Source organism: Planococcus citri, chromosome 2, assembly GCF_950023065.1.
Source record: "Planococcus citri chromosome 2, ihPlaCitr1.1, whole genome shotgun sequence".
In the NCBI taxonomy this organism is placed as follows: Eukaryota; Metazoa; Arthropoda; class Insecta; order Hemiptera; family Pseudococcidae; genus Planococcus; species Planococcus citri.
Genome location: NC_088678.1, coordinates 42805335 through 42823371, shown reverse-complemented (window position 1 = coordinate 42823371; position 18037 = coordinate 42805335). Strand labels below are relative to the sequence as shown.

Here is an 18037-nt window from a genome sequence, read left to right as displayed (position 1 = left end):
CATTCTGTTGGGGTATATCCTTCATTTTGATCTATAGTGGTTGGCGAGTGGAAGACAAAATATAATGCCACTTCAACATAAACGACTCACGTTCATCAATAATTGTCAGATAAGGAATATATTTTTCGCCAAATTACGTCACTTTTCTGCTGTATAAATTACGCGTTAAATTATCAATTTTCTCGACAAACTGAAATGATGTCTTTTTATAATTTCATAGTTCCACCACAGATGAGATAAAACAATCCACGATACTGGTTATAATTTTTCGTTTTTTAGAATTTACACGAGTGAGGAAGATGGTGCCCAGTTGGGTGAAAATCTGCTCTTACGCGACATAAAAACGCGGCAGGAAATTTGGACTTTACGCCAATGCCTTTTCTGCCCATAAATCGGCGCGTATTTTATTTACGCGTAAAAATCTGCCATTGATCAATATTCGTGAAAAATTTTTCGGCACCAGCGGGGATCGAACTCGGGTCCCCGGATCTGTAAGCGGACTCCTTGCTACCTACTCCACTAGGGAACTTGGTAGAACTGAACAAATATTTATATACTAATCTATAATACACACGCAAAATACCACATTTACGCGCGTTTTTCAGCAAATACGCGCATAAATACGCTACGAAATATTTGCGTAGCGTATTTTGTGGCTGGTTTTTTCAACGTGCAAAAATACGCCACATAATTTAGAAGCGTAGCGGCTTTACGCGATAAAAATACGCTACGAAATATTTTTGTGGCGTGTTTATCAGCAGAAATTTTATTCTGCTGTGCAGAAAATGTAACAACCGAAAAAGTCGCTTCAAATTACGCCCGTGAATTGAAGCGCGATTTTGAAAACTGTAAAATCTGCTGCATGGCAGCAGTTTAAAGTCGCGTTGAAGTATAAAACGCCAATTAAACTGCTCTTTACCGCGTATTTATTGGCAGAAGAGCAGATTTTCACCCAACTGGGTGGTCTTTTTTTTAGCCGAATTTTTAACCAGAAAAATAATTTAAAAAAAACTGTGGATCGATAGTGGATTTTTAAATTCCAAAAAATCTGTTTCATTTGTGTAACACACGAAATAATACATATTATGTTTTCGATAACGCTGAACTCGAATACAGCCTTTGTTTTTTTTTTTTTTTATTAATAATATAATAAAGATATTACCTAGGTATTCCAATGCGATCTTTCTCTGAATGAATATGGAAATGATTACTTATTTGTTGGACTTTTACCTATTTTGGGATGTTCTGGGAGCCATGGGTGAGGTCAATTTGAAAAACTAAGGCTATATTCGTGTTCAGCGATATCGAAAACATACTATATTTCATGTGTCACACAAATGAAACCATTTTTTTGACTTTTACCCCCTTTGGGGAGGTGCTGGGGGCCGTGGATGTGTCCAATCAAAAATCTGACTTCATATTCGTGTTCAGTGTCACCAAAAACATACAATTCGATATATCACATGCCCCAGATTTTTTTTTGAAAGTTTTGCCTTTTGAGGAAGCAGGTGCTCCCTTCCATCAAAAGATCCCATCTCGAAAATTGGATATTTCAAAAAACATCAAAAGGTACATCTATGGAAATTTTTTCATAATTTTAATGGTAGCTCCTACGTACTTACAGCGCCATTTTGAAATTTTAACTTTCAACTTTTGAAAATTTCAAAATAATTAAAACGTTTAAAATGCAATGCCCTTTTGAACTGTGAAATCAGTTTTGATCAAAGTATCATAGCTTTGGAGGGATGAGCTGCTGAAGTTGAGTACCTCGACCCCTCGAGACAATGTGAAAATAATTGAAGCCCCCCACCCCTGAGGGGGCTGGGACCAAACCAATTGCGTGGGTTTCTTACTTATTGGGTGGGTAGACATTGTGAAAAAAATTGAGGGAAATCGAAGGACATGACTCAAAAACGTTGATCGAATTGAGATGGAATGACAGTAAGAATTTTTTTCTTCTTTGAAAAAAAATACCTAATCTTATTGTAAGTACCTATTTAGAAAATTTTTGAAAAAGTAGCTGGTCTAAAAATTATGATTAAATAGATAAGTAACTCAATTTAATTATGTATGAATTTACTACGTAATTTTTCATTTAAAGGTTTCTCTTTTTTTAAAGCCACGACTTTCTAAAACATGCATATTTACAACTTTAAAGATTTTTTCCTCGTGGAAGTCTTGTGGTTGTTTTTCTCATATTTTTGGTTGAAAATTCCCAAAAGCAAGCATAAAAACTATTTTTCGAGTGGAAATTTCCTGTATGAAGACTATACAATATTGACATATACGTACCTACGTAATATCGAAACAATTTTCGTATTTCTTGGAGACTTACGAGGAATTTATTTTTTCCTGACATCTTGATATGAATCTGTCTTGTTATATCATATTTTCATTCAGGAAATATGTTTTTTATTGTGTTGATGTATAGCTACCTATCTTGTCCTTGAATTCGTAACTATTTTTTCTTTATATGGTTAAAATTGCCTAGCCTTGAAATTCGACGAACTGAAAATTTGTCAAAAACCATTACCTACCTATAAATTATTTCACGAATACGTTTTACGCGACGAATAAACAAAAAAATTGGGGTGAAAAATGGCGAAGATATAAAAAACAATAAAGAACCCCTTAAGTTAGCATAAAATAAAGATCATGAATTTAAAACAATGTACATACTTACCTAGCCATATAAAAACACTCTTTTCTTTACAGCAATTTATTAGCTCGTCTTTAAATTCAACTTTATTGCGAGCTCGTGTTAAAATGCGTTAAACATAATAGACGATAGATTAAAATTACATCTTTATAATGCACTTCAAGTCGAATTTCATTTTATAATGGATACTTTAGCGTATTTACTCGAAATGACCGAAGAATTTCTTTTCAGCGAGTCAGCTATGTTGTATTTCAATTCTGCGTTAATGAGTAAAACGATATTATTAAAGTTATAGGTATCACGTCTAAACGTTTATGCTGATGCTTCATTATTATCAAGGCGAAATATGTCCTCATTTAATCAGCAGATACCTATAGTTCTGTATTAGGCTAGAACAAAGCTATGTTGGATTTTCACTTCTATGGTATCTCTTTTTGATTCGGTTTTACTTGTAGGTGGTATTAAGATGAGGATGCTTTGATTATGAATTTTGCTTTGGTCAGTTTGAAAATGACTGGATATCTCATTGTAAAATGATAGGTACAACTAATGGCCATTGTGATAAGGAATTTTTTTCACAAGTAGGAAGAAGATACTCGTTATTCTAACGATGAGTTCCTCAAAGGAGATTCTAATACTAGGTACTTACTGAATCTTTATTTGAAAATATTCCTAAAATAATTAGTTGCGTAAGTAATACGATATCCTTACACCTCATATAATCAAAACTTGTATCACTAATTCATCGAATACCTAGGTATATACCTAGCTACCTACCAAAATCAAGTTAATTAAATTTGAAACGAAATACGTGATTTCTTCCGAACTGAAAGTTATCACAAGAAAATAAAAAGTTGGCAGTTTGTAAAAGAAAAATTGTTTCAAGTAAGTACCAGTACCTTATATCCTGAATAAGGAAGTTGTGAGAGGAAAATTTGTCAAGCTTGCTTTTGGTCGTAATTCAACTATAACTGTTGGTTTAATACGACAAAATCATTGTGGCGCGAGAATATAAACTAGTTGGTTGAAATATAATCGGTACCTACTACGGCAGTCAGAAGTTGTTAGATTTTTGGTTGACAAAAGTGTCATAAATAAAATTTACATACATTTGCATGAGTAAAAGTTGAAGAAAGTAACGAACAAATTGTTGTGGGAATAAAAGTCGTAAACGAGTGATGGAAATTTCATAAATATGTATATTACAGCTTAATTTCCTAATTGACGAGTTAAAAGGTTGTAATTTGGCATCTCTCTCGAGCTACTGCAAGGTAGAAATATCGCATTAGGTATTTTTTGATTTTTTTAGAAATTTTTTTTTTTGCTGAATTGTAGATATGGGTGGCGAGTTATTTTTATAAGATCAGCAAATAAGTCAAATAGTAAGTTACTCTCGTTTCTATCAACTTTCGCAAAGGTATTCGTGTTTAATGAGCTGTGATACGTTCAAGTAGATCTTTTTATTCTCGTCTTATAGGCGTTTCAATGATATCTATAGAAAGTGAAAAAAAAAAGGTTAACTTTATAAGAAAAACGATTTCGCCAAGGTATAGCTTAGAAAGTTCAGCTTTTATCTCGACGTTTAAAGCATATACCGTGTACTGTGAAATGGTATATATAGGCATTTGAGGTCAGTTAATTCATGAATTTATCGATTGATGAAATTACCAATGAAGTAGTTTTTTTTTTCTTTTTGCTATTGTTAATGGATTTTCGTTTGATGTAACAAGAATACGCGTATCGGAGCGATGTGCGCTGTCATTTTCCATACGATTATCATTTTTACGAGCGAGATTGAATTTTTTCAGATCGAATTTCAGTTGTGGAAATTCTTCGTTATTGCGTACTACGAGTATTTGAAACTTAATAGTCGAACGTTGAGTGAAATCAGCGCAATTTCTTCGTGCAATAGGGTACCGAAAAGTGATTCATTCGTATGCAGATGTGTTTAATAATTTTTTCCCTTGTCGGGTATGCGTTCGAATGTAACATAAAGTTGAATATTTGGTTTGTGGATGTTTCCAGCGGTGGTTGGATTTTGCGAGTAAAAATCTTTACTAGAAAAGAAATTCTGAAACGGTGACATGTGTCGTAATCGGGATGCACCAACGAATAAAAAATTAGTCTGGTATTCGCTGAAGCTTAATCTTGAATACCAAGCAGGAAATTTTGGTTCAAAAATATACATACTTACCTACATATTTTTTTTTGATTTTTTTGAAAAGGTCTTATGTAAGTATAGGTTTTCTACATTTTATTGTTTAAAAAAATTTGGAACACGCTGTGTCCATTTCAGAAAAAAAAACACTTTTTGTTACGTGACGTCACAGAACTGCAAATACATAAATGATTTTTCCTTAAACTGAAAACTTTATACATTCAACCAACCCCCGAATTCATCCCATGCTTGGGTAAAATTTACTCGTATACAAATTTTGCCCCCCCCCATCCCCACCCATGGTCAACATTTGAACTAGGGTGACTCTTACTTCCTTGAGAAAAAACGGTTTGCAATTCATTTTTTTGCTCCCACGCCTCAAAGTTTTTACTTTGTTGTTCTGAAAAAATTCTCTTGAAATGTTGGCGAAAGTAAGTTGTGCCAAGATACCCCTCTCCAAGTGCTCTAAAAATAATAAAAGACTAAAAAATTGAAATTGTTACATTTTTACATTTTAATCCATAGATTTGTTACATTTTCATCAAAAAAACACTTTTTAAAGTTTCGATCCCCGTCCCGTCCCCTACGCTCTGAAAATGTGGAGCTTGTCCCTCCTGGCCATCTTCGAAACTTGAAAAGAAAGTTGGGTTATTCAATAAGGATTTTGATCAGAAATTGAAAACTTTTAGAAATTTTTTCAGAATTCTTTTCTTTTTGATTCCAATTTTAAGGGCTTGTGTATGAAATAAGACCGACATTGTTTTGAAAACTGAGGGAAGATTTTTCTTGAAAAGGGAGTTGTCTATTTAAAAATATGTTGCTCGGAAATTGAAAAATTTGTACAGATTTCAATTTTAAATTTTTATGACCTTTTTTCAAATTTATAGGCAGTCCCATACAAGGAGCACCGGCATTATTTGGGGAGCTGAGAAAGATTTTTTTCTTGTAAAAGAGGGTATTTTGAAGAATTCTGATGCAGAGATGGGAAATTTTCCAAAATTTTGATTTATTCAATTTTCCTTGATTTTTTCCAACTTGGAGGCTTCAAATGTACCAAAAGTTCCCAGGAATTCCCTTGAATACATTTTACTTACCGAATGGAAAAATTCTGAGCTGTCATTTTTCAGAATGGTCAATTTTCCAATAATCAATTTTCCCCGCATCTTTTTATCCAAAGTACACAAAAGTGAGCAAAAGTTCAGTTTTTTTTTTGCAAAAATTTAAAAAACGTTCTACTTTTTAAAACCAAAATTACCCAGAAAAATCTGTTTGTTGTCAGAATTAACAAAATGTCTTCCTACTTTTATGTAACAACTGCAAGAAAAACTCATTTTTTATGAAAATTGCAAAAAATTACCTACTAATAGGTATTTCATTAAATTTGAAGTTATTAGCTAAAATTATAAAAAACCACTTTGTTTTTAGTCAAAATTTCTGGAAAGTTTTGCTTTTTTAGTATTGAAAATCTGTTTTTTTTTGTTACTTAAATGCAGAAGAACTTAAAAAAAATAAAATAAATAGGTATTAATAAAAAATCTGAGATACTTTTTTCCCACTTCAAAAATCGTAGTGTTTTGTAAAAATCGTAAGAAAACAAGCCTTTTTGTCAAAATTTCCAAAAAAGTATGTTTTTTTTTGTCAAATGTTGAACTCCCAAAAAGACCTATTTTTCTGTCATAATCTGCCTAAAAATTTTACTTTTTCTGCTTTTTTAAAAACAAAATTGTAGAGAAGATTCATTTTTTGCCCAAATGGCCTAAAAATTTTGTTTGTTTTACTCCATTGGTCAAAAATTATTTTATTCATTTGATGGGAATGATCTTCTGGAAATAAGGATTAACTCTGGAAATTGAATTCGAGAATTCATTAGGTACTTAATCAGGAAAAAAACGTTCGGAAAATTTTATTCAGGGAAATGGTCCTTCAGGATGATAACGGTTAATGGATTCGGTGGATCGTTTCCGCTTGGAGGACCAAGGAAAGTTTTTTCTTGATAAAGTTTATTTAGAAAAGGCCTGATTCCGAAATCATTTTTTTGGATGAGTTCAATTTTTTCTCAACTACGAAGGGAGCTGTCGGTTCAACTTTTTTTACTCATTAGGTAGTGGGGTGTAAAAAAAAATAGGGCATAATTTACTCAATCGAGGTAAAAACTTCAGAGGCTGGAAGATGGAAATTCCAAAGTCAGGTACTTATGCCCCAATAGAGATCTATTGTGTTGAAAAACAAATTTTCTCAATGGGGAACTGTAATACTAGGGTGAAAAATTTGTCCAATATTCTTGAACTAACCCAGGGCTTCCTCTTGGTGTACTTCTCGTGTCAAATTTTAGCTCCCTGGGCCATTTAGGAAAGTTTCATGTAGACAGAATTTGAGCATCATAAAAGAATTCAGCAAACACATATGTACCTAGTTAGGACTTTTTTGAGGAGAAAACCTGGATAACTATGGAGTATTGTATTTTTTCGCTTCTACGTCGCACTGTCTGTATAAGGGGTTTTCAGCCCACCAAATACGATAATATCTTCATTCAACACTCTCTCGTAACAAAACTCGGCATTATTAACGGAAAAAAAATCCTCATCTCGTATTATCGAAAAGCAATAACTTCTGAGGATACGATTTTTAATTATGTTTCTCACGTTCAAAAGACACCCTTATACATGTGTTACAAACAGACCAACCAAATAAACAATTTTGTTCAACGAACAAAACAAAATCGTTTACCTTTACTTGTTTACGAAGCTAGATGGTATTTTTTTCGAACACGTTCGCCATAATAAATCCGGACAACAAATCGCCAATGGAGTTTAAGCGCCGAGAACAAAACTTTCCAATTTAATTTCACATCTAGAATCGAGGTTTTTTCACTTCTCTCGTTTCATCCCGTCCATATATTCTGATTAAGTTTAATTTCAAAAACACCAGAAAAGAAAACACTGTACTAGAAAGAAAAAAACTAGCGTTCTTATAGTCGACTCGTATAGAAGCCTAACGAATATCAAAAGCAAAGTAATTCTTGGTTGTTTCCACAAGAGAAATTGAGCGAGCATCTGGTAAAGAAATATGGAAGCCAGAACATGATTTGTGTCCAAAGAGAACGTTTTTAGTTAAATTATCGTATAACCTAGGATTGCTCAAGGTACACTACACATACAGTACCTTACCTATACTAGTACTTGGCGAAAACATGGGACGTGTATGCGAAGCACATGTTACGAACACGTTAATTTACGATTCTGCACTCTCTTACCTAATAGGTAAGCTACCTAACCTACGTCTTACAAATATCCAACCATTGCGAACTGCTTAAAAATAATAAAAATAAATACGCTTTGTCAAAAGGAAATTTTCTATTCGTCTAAACTTTCGAGGTTGAGAATTTTATCCATCTTCATTAAGATGGACTGGTGTTTGTCTTCGTTACTATGTAAGGTGTAGGTATCTACGTACAATAGCTTTAGCCATGTCTCGTTTACCGAACGAGGTAGATTTTAGCTTTTTCTGTAATTGTAACGCTCGCAAACTCCACAATTTGAAAGTTTTGCTCGAGCTCTGAAACAAAATCGAACACATCGAGCATCCGAACAAAGTAACGCTTTCATAGGTGTATGTGTAAAAGCACCAAAACAAAGCTCCGTAATGCCATCTCGTCAAGAAAAAACAACCTACGAGTACATAACGGTTTTTTTTTGTTTATTTCACAAAAAGGACGCTCGACTACTAAAGTAAAACGCTTTCAACAAAGATTAAAAATCTTTCCAAAACCTGAAAGTTGAATGAAAAAAAAAGGACAAAAAAATGTAAATCTTTCATCGCACCTGACAGAAGGCAACAATAAAAATTAACACCTCATTGAAAATTTTTTATTTAAGCCGGAAGCTCAAAGTCAAATTAAAAATATTCATCTTTATCTTTTCTGCAGCGAAATATCGCACCAACATTAATTTTCCATTAACCGATGAAAATAGAAATTTAAAAAACAAACAGTTCTTTATTTAAAATATTCCTCGTTACTTGGGTTTTTGTTTTTGTTGTTATTTTTCGTCGGATTTACCCAACTATTGCAGAATCCGAAACCTTGAAAAAACACCAACCACACAATTAGATAGGTACATCATCGAAAATAGTAGATAGATATTTTTCAACTCGTATATCTGCCATCATATTTTTGAGATTGATTTTTAATTAGGTAGGATTACGATTTGAAATGAACTGCATGCATCTTTGATGAAGCAACCTTTCGCATATAGGTAATCAACTAGAAGGAGGGAGGTGGAGTACACAAAATAATTTTTTCACTTTCGTAAATTTTTAAAAAAAATCAACGTAATCTGCCTCCTGCAATCTAGAGATAAGCAATGCAAACATATCTACATGTACTGAGATGGGTGGGAAGGCCTTTCTCCCATCTTGAAACAACCCTGCACCTATGTAGTTCACGTAATAAAATTGATTCCAAAAAAAAAAAGTCGTCTCATGCTACGATACCGAACACCACGTTCGCAGCACACTAGGGCTGCAAAAAATTTCATAACTATGTCATCGACGTATGACCCCAGCAGCGGATGAACAAATACACGCCCCCGAACAAACAATACGTTTGTTAACTTATAATGAAGAACATGGCTTTATTTCGCCAATTACCATTTTTATTTGGCGAAGATTTTCGTGTTAGAATAACGTTTTCGGCAACTTACAACGCAGCACAATGATTTTCTTGGCGAACTCGGCTGATTGAGCCGTCAAAGCAATAAAAATAGTGCGTGAGAAGATTGTGTAAGCTGTTGATAGAATTTGGCCAGGCGAAACATGGCGCGCGGCAAAACCCAACAAAATCTGCCGATGTTAGGATATTCGTTATTGTCAAGAAAATCTTGGCGAAATGGCGGTTCGCAACGGCGTGTAATATATTCGCAACGAGTAAAACGTGTTCGAGTGCGCTCGTTACGCAGATGGTATTTTCTTATTTTTGAGGCCAACCTGTACAAAATGTGGGTAGGTACATACTACACAGTACAGGGTACGTTTGTTTTCCAATCTATGCATGTCGATGTCGAAATCGTTACTGTATTGCATAGACTATACTCATTCCACCATAGCACCCAAAAAAAAAGGTTGACCTTGAAGACTTAACTTTTAATACCTACTTGCTTCAGAATTTGGAACCCGCAGCAGGTACCATAGGTAAATAGATGTAATGAACAGAGAACTTACACATGTGAAGTGAAATAAGAGCAAAAACAGATCATTTTTCAACTTGAGTAAGGAGCAATTTACTTTGATTTTATTTAATTGAAGAAGAACGAGTGGAAAAAAACGTAATAAGCCTTGGATTCTGAAAAAAATCTTGATGTCAAGATAATCCACTAACTTATCCAAATCCTTTCTTACCAATTACGTTTGAGCCATTCCTACCATTTTAACAAGATGGTGATCTTAAATCATTCGGTTTTGTTTAAAAAAAATTTCAAACTTCTACCACTTTGAATTATTTCGTATTATTCTAAGTAAAGTGGCATCCCAATACCTTTTTTGTATCGCAAAAAATATACTGTCTTCAATGTCTTCATTTTAAAGTGAAGTGATCTTCTTGAAATAAATGATGATGTGATTGTCGTTGAGGACCTGTCAACATAATTTCTTAAAGGAATCATTTTATTAAATCTTCACCACCTGATTTGAATACCTACGTTCGTCATTTCCATTCGCCGAATTGTGGAGAACACAACGTGTTGCAGATTCTAAATACCTATTTTTTTTTAGTGATGGCAAACATCAACTTTTTACTAATAAAAAATGCATTTATTTGTTTTCTGGCTCAAATTTCTAGAATTTGATTCAAAAAAATCAGATGCATCAGTGTTGCAGGTGTTTATTGATAGATAAACTAGAAATATAAGAACCTTCTCAAAGTACTCAAAGTAGATAACCTACATAATTATTGATAACAATCCACTAATCCATGATTATGTTTGTTTTTTGTTCTAGGTGAGTATTTAAGCATTCATTTTACCTATGAACATTTTGATCTTCAAGTAAGGGAATGATGGAATTCTGCGAGTAAGTCTTGATCGCGAACAATTGTTTGCTCGTCTATTGTTATGGGTACCTACTTACGTATTTTCAAAAAGTGGAAACAATTGAAAAAACACTGATTCCTGGTTGGCATACTCTTTACCCTTACTTTTTGTTGAAATAGCTAAGAAACTCCTGATTTTTTGACAAGTTAATTGGTAAATACTATAATAGTCTCCTTCTCTGCCATAATAATTGTCAAAAAAATCTATATTTTTTTTTCATAATTATCAAGAGAAGTTGCTAAGAAGTTTTTTTTTTTTTTTTTTTTTTTTAGTTGTATTTATTTTTTTGATAAAATTTGCAACATGTAGGTACTACTTTTTTGCAAAAATTGTCAAGAAAGCCTTCTTTTTTTGCTGAAACCAAAATACTTACTTAAAAAGTTCTAATCTTTGTCTTAATCCAAAAATGAAAAATTTTTGATTGTTTGCCAAAATTGCCTTCATTGAAAAAAGTGCATGCTTTTTTGCGCCTAAAATGCAAAGAATCCAGTTCTTGTCAAAATTGAAGGACCTGATGGAAGAAGGGCTCCCTCAGAAAAACATAGTTTTGAGAAAAACGCGTTTAAAGTTTTACTTTTGTTACAAATTAAAAACTACTCAACGTATTGATTTGAGGTAAGTGTTTTTTTTTTCATCTGAAGTGTCAGCAACAGGTATTGACCATCAACTGCCAAATAATTTATCCACATCTTCGAAAAAAATGAGATTTAAAAACTCGCATAGGGGGCCCTTCTTCCATGAGTTGATTTTGATTTTGATCAACTTCATCTTTTAACGTGATTAAATCGAAAACTAAGCATTTTAGAAAAAAATGAACGACATTATACGTCGATTGGAAATTGAATTCTCCACAACTTCGTGTATTTGAAATTTTTGTAGGATGCTTCCTTTCACCTCTAGATCAATTTTTTCCATTACCTAAGCTGATTTTTATTTTTATTCACATTCATCTTTTACGTGATATTCAAAAACTAAGCATTTTAGGAAAAAACTAACGACGTTATGTCGATTGGAAATTTAATTCTCTACAACTTCGTGTATTTGAAATTTTTGTGGGATGCTTCCTTTCGCCTCCAGATCAATTTTTATGAAACTGTAACACGTACCTGTAGTATGGCGTAACACCGATTGAGATGTTTTATTCAAAGAGACGTGAATAAAACATCATGTAGCTTGCTCTAGGAACAAGATCATGAACTGAAACTCACACCTAAAGGTAGTTAAGACATCAAGGAACTCAAATTACCAAAGTGCGGAAAAAAGGCCTCCGGCCGAGGAGGTCCTTTTTCCATCAGGCCCTTCAATTGTGAAAAAAAGTTTTTTCCAAAATTGTCCGAAAGTACTATACCTCCTTGCTGAAACTTTCATAAAGGTTTATTCCTTTTCCAAAATTTCCAACAAACCAGATAGTTTTTTTCTTGCCAAAACGAGAACATCCAAAAAGTCCTAATTTTTGTCTTAATTGTCGAAAAAGCCTGTTTTCTCCAAAATTGCCTCAAGTCCTATTTTTTGTCAAAATCATTAAAAAAACTTTTGTTTTTCGTCAAATTTGAAAACAAAAAATGGTCCTTATGATTACAATTTCTCTCCCCCCCCCCAAAAAAAAAGCTCTACGAATATTATTTTTTGCCTAATATAAATGCTCAAGAAGTTAATTCAAATTAAGAAGAAGTCTCTTCTTAATTTCAAATAGCTCTCTGTCATAAAAACAATTCTCTCGCAGGTTGCCTATCTGTGCTCAAGAAGTCCTATGAGGCATTTTTTGCCAGAATTACCCCCATCAAGTACCTACGTATATAATAAATATTACTTTTTAGCCAAAATTTCAAATAAAGTTTTATTTTTCTGCCAGCCAGTACTAAAACTTTCAAAAAGTCCTGATTTTCTAACCTCAAAAATCCTGTATTTGCCAACATTTTCAGATCAAAATAACCAGGAAATCCTACTTTCTTTGCCAACTTGACAAAGTTTTAACCTTTTGTCAAAATTGTCTGAAAAGTTCTGTTTTCTGCCAAAATCATCTAAAAGTTACACTCTGTTGCTGAAATTTCGAAAAAGTACTGGCTAGTTACTTTTTTAGCCAAAATTTCCAAGAAAGCTTTGGACTGTTTCTGAAGTCGATGCATCTTGAAAAGTTCTCATTTTTGAATTATGTATGTAAATGCCAAACCCTGCCTTTTTGCCAAAATTGTTTGAAAAGTCCCGTTTTTTTTTAAACCAAGATTTGTTAGAAAAGCCTTGTTTTTTTTAACGAAATTGCAGAAAACGTCTCCTTTTGCAAAATTATCCTTAAGTACATACTTACCCACTCTACATGTTTTTTGTGCTGAAATTTCCTCATGAAAATGTTGTACAGCGACCTCTAAAATGGCGTATGTGTTTGAGCTTATTTTTCCAAACTTTTACAAAACAAGACTGCTTAGTTATGACAAATAATTTTTTGAAAATTTGAAAAAATCTGTTCCCATTGGCGAATAACATCTCAATCTGTAGCTTCATTTCTGCTTCATTTCATCTCACATTGGAAACAAATGTCGCCGTAATAACTTGGGTAATTTTGGAATTTTAGTAGAATAAAAAAGATACTTAGAAAGTAACCGAAGTTAGGGAAAAGAGAAGTAGAACGTAACTTCACACTTGTTTTCTTGCTACGTCAACGGCAACAACTTGACTCGTATATAATTTCGGTAATCAAGAGGAGATATAGAATTGGTTTTCATTTTCATCTCGTGTATATTGTACTTATTGTATACTTACTTGCGATTTTCCAACGTGTTTCCAATATTATAGTTCAACTTTGACAGCGTTCAACTCCTAAGAGGCAACTATACATACATACCTACATGCCATATAATACTTATAGTAGGTATGACACTTCTCCAGAAAGGATAAATGACAAAGTTACGGGTATTTTTACTCGCCTCGGGTTTCGGTGCAATGACACCTCCTGTATGATAAAATTCATCGTACGTTTTCGTGATTTTATTCCTGCTCTTTTAAAAAGTGAATGATCTGTTTCGAGATTTTGGAATAAAATTTGTGTTATTCCGGCTATATTTTCCGCGTCGCAGAAGGCTTAAAGGAATGAAAAATATATTGCATGGAAAAATAATAAAGTTCTTTTTATAAACGTTACCGTATACAAATAACAATATACACAAATGCATTATAATTTATCGAAGCTCATATTGCATACGTATGTTGCCTTTTAAAAAGGAAATCGTGCAATGGTTTTTCTGCAACTTCTTTCGCGAAAACTTTGCTCGCTTCAAACGAGGAAAAAAATACCAATTTTCTTCTCGAAGCGGCAAAGGCTCGAGGAAAAAAACTAGGAAATTACGACGCGTCATAGTGTGTTGGTTTTTTTTATACGTCTTAAATCGTATGCGTACGTATACTTTTCGACGAGCAGAGACCGCAGACGAGACGAGACGTTGAAATGATAAAAAATTCGTTACCGATGCCGAAGTGAGAAAAAAAAGAGAGGACCCCGCTGGTTAAAAAATACTTTTAAAAGAAATCCCGCCGAGTGAATCTAAATAAAGAGTATGGTATTAAGAATGTTCAGTTTGAAAGGATTAAAGTCAATTCGCAGAAAGGGCGGATTTTTCCTCGGAAAAAATTCTTTTTACCACTAATGGCCTCTGGAAATTATGCGTGTATCCTCTACTGTCGTTAAAACTAAGGTTTAGTCGGACCATGTTTTCGTTTCTATTTTGAGTAAAAACGGATGTAATCGCCAACTAACGACCTATTTAAAAAAAAAAGAGAGAGGAGAAGAAGCTTCTAAAAAACAGCGCTAGAAATTTCTCTATTTTTTTTTTTTTTTTCTACAAAATATATAGGAGCTGAACGCTTTTGTGCTGGCAGTACATTTTTTTTGTTCATCGTTAAAAACTTATATAACAAAGTTTTATTAATAGTGGTTCCAAGTAAATTTATGCAAAACATTATATTTATCTTTGTTCTAGATTTTTTATGCAATCTGAAATTAATTCAATTTACGTATTCTTTAATAAATTATAATAATTCTTCTGGTCTTTTCCAAAGTGTAAGTTTGGAAAAGAGGAAAAAATAAGATAACTTCAACTTATACAACCGAGAATGTCAAGTTTTTTTCATCTGTTAAATAGGTACGTGCTTTTGAAACTAGGTGCATTACATTGCATCCAATTTCTAGAGATCTTTTTGAGTACCTATTAGAAACTTTTTCATATGTATGTTTCACACAAAAAGTTCGGTCAATTTTCACTTAGAATTCAGAGATATCTTTCGTTACTAATATGTTTCACTCTTTTGGTTCCGTTGACAAAAATAATGATTAGATGGTAATCTTTTTGATTTGAAAATTGTCATTGTTTCACCAGATCAGTCTTGTAAAACATCACTTTTTATTTTACGATTTGGTGAGGGAAGGAGAGGAAGCTGACATACATTGAATTGAAGGGTTCCATGGAAAAGAGGCCTTATTTAGTCAATTTTTTTTGTTTTTCTGATTTTTACAATTTTTAATATATTTAAAATTATTTTCTTTTATTAATTCCACCATATTCAGCGATATTGAAGTGTTCTTCCGTGAAAAAAAAACGAATTGGAAAATGTTTGCTTATTGAAAAAAAATTCAAGTCTAAGTATTTGAACTTGTATAAGTCAGTATAAAAAAACTTTACCAAGGCCCCTTTCTTATTTTTATTTTTTGGTTTAAAAAAATCAAGTTTTTCACGATTTTTTCCAAAACCGGATCAGTTTTCTCAATTCCTGCTCCCGTATTATAAAAAAATGAGAAAAAACTCATTTGTGCTTGGATACCTTTCAAAAATAAAAAAAAAATAAAATTATTGGTAAAAAAATGTTCCGTCGAAATAGGCGCCGTTAAGTAGAAAGAGTGGCAACTCTTCTCTCACATTTCTCATCACTTTGATCAGATCTACAGGGGCGAAGGCGGGATCGCGAATACACGCTCACTTCCCGGCGTTTTGCCTCCTTATCCCCGCAGGTGATGACGGTCACCGTCACTGACTTTCTCACAGGAGCGTGTAAAGACCGACGGGAGGGTGTCTAGTTTTCACCGATAAATTACTGTTTTGATGGGGAGTGAAACTTTTTCCACGGCTATTTATCTCTTATGTAGCTTCTTTTTTTGCGGAGGAGTACTACAAATAATAATTTTTGCGAACTTGCGAACTCTGAACATATTATCTAATTTAATAATACGAATCGAATTATAAAAAAATAAAAAAACAGAACTGTAGAACAGATACGAATAAATATGCTTATTATACGTGCATATTTTTTAAAAATCATCCAAGTATTCAAAACGAGCATTGAAATTGGACTTCCCAGTTCCCATCAACCACGAAAACAAGAACTATAGCTCCATTACTATATTTCTCGGTTACCAACGTTACATCTCGCTGTTATTTCTGAAACTAATGATCGAATTATTTATTCAAATTCACAACTTTGAAAATTTTGAATCGTCAATAAGACAATAAAACATTGTTATACTGTTACCTTTTTTTTTCTACATAGCAATGTTCACTTTATTCGAAGCCGGCAAGGTTGCATTAGTAGAGTGTACCTCCACTGATGCTGCAAAGTCGGGTACGTCAATTCGGGATTCATCACCATTGATCAGGTTTTCAATTCGGATGTCTAGTGAAGATTCATCGCCGATGACGCCGTTGATCAGGTTTTCAATTCGGATGTCCGGGATGTCTAGTGAAGTCTTTTCCGGTTTGGCTAGTAAATCTGCTATCGGCGCATCTTGTTTTTTTTTCTGAAACAATTTATCGAATTATTCAAATGCACAACTTTAAAAACTCTGAATCGTCAATAAAACAACATTTTTATACTGATTATGATTACCTTTTTTTTAACATCATAACAATGTGAACTGTCTTCGAAGTCGATAATATTTAAAGCTTCTGCTGTGTCACCATCCTCTCTTCGAAGTGGCTCCAAGATGATGTTTTCAGAATCTCCTGATAAACAGGGGCGTATACGTTTTTTCTTCTTTTCTTTTTTAAAATAACAAGTCGGCCAGTTGCGGAGAATTCCGCAACAATTGCTACATGAAAATGTAACGTTTGATGACGTCATTGTAAAAAATGAAATGAATTTCGTGTCAATCAAATTCTTCATTTCTAAGTTCTAACAAATAGGTATATTTGTTAGAACTATTTAGAAGTTAATTTGATTAATTTAAACAGAATACTCTTGCACTTGGCTACATGCAAGAGAATGGATAAAAACTTTCCAAGTGGAGAATTGCAGAAGTTTGATTTTTTTTTTCGCTCAAAATCCATCTATTCTATGTATAGCTGGACCTGGACCCCATAATTTTCTTATACTTAGTCTTATACCATTAATAAGGAAATTTTATCTTCCTTCCTCTGATACAATGATACATATAATACAATTTTTTTAAAGATCTACATTTGCGATCCTTCTTAGAAAAATAACTTTGTGCTGAAAACTGCTCAGGAGAAAAAGGTGGCCCCTTGGCCAGTGAGTGAGGTGCACTGACCACTGAGAAATAGATTTATGTCACGTTTCCGCTAGTTTCCGTTGATAATTATATTTACCAGGGATGCGAGTTGGAATTGTTAGCCTTACCATAACCTGAGAGGCTGAGTTGGCTCAAAAACTTTCATAATACCTACTTGTAGAAAAAATTTTATTCAGTAACCTTCAACCAAAATCAAAAAATCTGAAGTAGAGTCCTTAACCTGAGCATAAATGGGCCAATTATCAATTCTTTCCAGTTGTATTGTCCAGTCTGTTATAGTAGAGAAGTTGATGTTTTTTTTTTATTGCCATTGTTTTATATTAAATTTGACTAATTTGAGATGAATTTATGAGTATTGATCATTGAGTATATATTCATTTCCATTCCCTATAGTAAAAAAAAAATAGTTTCAAATGAAAATACCTATCATAGGGTATTTTTTTTATCAAAGTCTCTCATGAATTCGTTGGTTTTTATTTTTTTTTAATTTTTGAATCAATTACCAAAATGTAAATAAAAAATAAAAAAATGCACGAAAAAAATTATGAATTTTTTACTTTCTGTAGGCTAGCCAGGGTTGCGGAACGATAAAACAAAACGGTATTGGTACGTGGTATTGGTATTTC

At 33.1% G+C, this 18037-nt stretch overlaps 1 protein-coding gene and 1 long non-coding RNA gene across 8 annotated transcripts in view; one reads left to right on the top strand and one right to left on the bottom strand.

The window, feature by feature from the left end:
• LOC135835880 (zwei Ig domain protein zig-8-like) overlaps positions 1–18037 on the top strand; it is a 294812-nt gene that overhangs the window by 75791 nt on the left and 200984 nt on the right. The gene's annotated exons all lie outside the window — the stretch shown is intronic.
• On the bottom strand, positions 16076–16982 carry LOC135833776 (uncharacterized). The gene is made up of 3 exons (XR_010556545.1): positions 16769–16982; positions 16415–16679; positions 16076–16329 (listed from the first exon to the last, which is right to left on the bottom strand). It is a non-coding gene; the product is annotated as an uncharacterized LOC135833776 (long non-coding RNA).